Here is a 2901-nt window from a genome sequence, read left to right as displayed (position 1 = left end):
TTCCATTAGTAAAAGCAAAGCAGGCAAGATCTCACTCTACCAACTCAAGTATTGATACATGAGAAAGCATGTTTGAGAGGGATACATATGTCTGTGTTCACACACAGGCGAATACACTCATGTACAGACACAAAAGAACACACACACTCACACACATGGACACGCGCACACATGTGACCCCCCCACACACACACACACGCCAAACGCACATATGCAAGCACATACGTATTCTTTCCCATAACACCGACTATATCACACTACACACACACACACACACACACACAGACATGCAATGGCACACGCACACATGCGCACACGTACGCACACGCACACACGCACGCACACAGGAAGACATACGCATACACTAAAACGCACACAAGCATGCACACACGCAAACACAGTCACACACGCAAGGAAGTAAACCTGTATGTATGTACATATATGTATGGATATATGCATATATTTATATATTATTTATATTATTATAAAAATGACTACATCACACGCGCATACATACACATACACACACCAGAACACATACATATAGGAAGGCACACTCGCATCATAGAAACATTCACCAACATAAACACACACACATACGCACACACAAACACACGCACTTAAAACATGCACACTCAAAGAATCCAACTTAACTACTCACATATACACGCACACACACAAGCATGCGCGCTCACCAACGCACACACACTAGGGTGTACACCCACACGCGAACGCGCACACACGCACCTTCCTCTCCTTGTTCCCCCCTTCTCACACTCAATGCACCCATAAACATTAAGAAAATGACAAATACGCAAATTTGAAACCAGGTTAACGAGGAGTAGAGTGTCCAGGTCAATAAATAGGTCACTGATGACCAACGCAAACACACACACACACACACACACACACACACTTACACATACACACACGCACACACTTACACAGACCTGTCAATAGTCACTTGAGACTACACACAAGCGCACATACTCGCACATACACACTCGCTCTCACACAAACACATACAAGCGTACTCTTCCTCTACTCCCTCCCTTTAGTTCTCTTGTAAATAGACATTCTTATACTCTTCCACACCCCAATACCTTTACATCCCTATGGGTAAACCGGCATAAAACTAATTGTCAGGCAGGCTCAGTACAGGGCTCGAGGGGAGAGGTCATGTAACATACAAGGTCACGAATAGCGATGAAAAGCATTTGACAAACAACTGAATCATTGTTTTCCTCACAAATTAAACAGACGGTTAGTTATTTAGTTAGGTTACTAACCAAATGACTAACAATAAACGAGTGAAATTAAACCAGTGCGTGTGATCATTAAATTGGCATAATGAAATGCAGTGAGCTGGCAGAATCGTTAGCACACCGGACGAAATGCTCAGCGGTATTTCGTTTGCCGTTACGTTCTGAGATCAAATTCCGCCGAGGTCGACTTTGCCTTTCATCCTTTCGGGGTCGATAAGTTAAGTACCAGTTGCGTATTGGAGTCGATCTAATCGACTGGCCCCCTCCCCAAAAATGTCGGGCCTTGTACCTAGTGTAGAAAGGAAATTTAGGTACGAGTGAAACACTGGGATTTATGTAAACGATTAGTCCCCTCTCTTGTTCCAGAATTTGAAACCATTATTAGTGGCATAATGGTAATATGGTGAGAACTGGCAGAACCGGTAGCACGACGGATAAAACGCGGATATTCGCTCTGAGTTCAAATTCCTCCGAAATCAACTTTGCTTTTCATCACATTCAGGGTCGGTTAAATAAGTACCAGTCAAGCACTCTCACCAAAATTTAAGGCCTGTGCCTATGGTAGAAAGGATTAATACTTTTTTAAGGATTTTTTCCCTGGATAGAACAAAATATTACTTAATTTCATGGAAATGAATCACTACTCAAATACTTGACCTTCCACGGTTGAAGATATCCAGGAATTAAAATATGTCTCTGTTTTGCTTTGCAGAACGTATCACTTAAATTAACTGGAATAGAAAACCTACACCATCCAAGAGTGATGTAAAATATATGTAATTTTAGGTTAAAGAAATAAGAAGGAATGCAAAATGGCATGTAAGTCTAATTCAGACTTTTAAATATCTGCAATGTAGAATGCAATTATTCTATTATATTATACATCTAAGGCTGCAAGTTGGCAACATCGTTAGCACATCGGGTGAAATGCTTAACGGCATGTCGTCTGTCGCTACGCTCTGAGTTCAAATTCAACTGCGATCGATGAAAAAAGTAATAGTCGAGCACTGGAGCCGATTAAATTGCCTACCCCTCCACCAAAATGTCAGACCATGAGCCCACAGTAGAAAGGATTATTATGTCATATCCCTTAAATGGGAGACGAATCTCGGAAAACAGGACTAGATATTTCGAAAGAAGAGGACTGCTGGAAAATGTCTTGAATAAAAAGGATGCTTGCTTGGTGGTGAGGAGTTTGGGAAAGTCTAATTTCATTGTTTCTTCTTTCTCATTTATATAATCGTTTTTACTAACATATGTTCTTTCACAAGTCTTAGCTAAGCAGCTGAATGGTTCTAATAAGACGTGAACACTTGGCCAAGAAAATGAAAAAGAGTTAAAATTCCGTCTTAAACATTGCTCATAAACAACAACACATATAAACACCCCAACAAAAAAAGAAAAGAAAGCCTATTGCAGCATCTTAAACAAGTAGTCTTTGATATCAATATTTACAATTAAAGTTATAATTATAGATGAAGTTAACAAAATTAGTTTATTTTTTCTCTAACGTAGAAATATTTACGTTTAAACGATGCCAATAAAAGATTCTTTAAATTCAAATTATAATTAAGTTTTTGATTCAATATTTTTTCTTCTTCTCTATCCTTAATAATGACTTAATAATAATGCACCT

This window comes from Octopus bimaculoides, chromosome 15, assembly GCF_001194135.2.
Source record: "Octopus bimaculoides isolate UCB-OBI-ISO-001 chromosome 15, ASM119413v2, whole genome shotgun sequence".
Taxonomy (NCBI): Eukaryota; Metazoa; Mollusca; class Cephalopoda; order Octopoda; family Octopodidae; genus Octopus; species Octopus bimaculoides.
Note: the sequence above shows the minus strand (reverse complement) of the source record.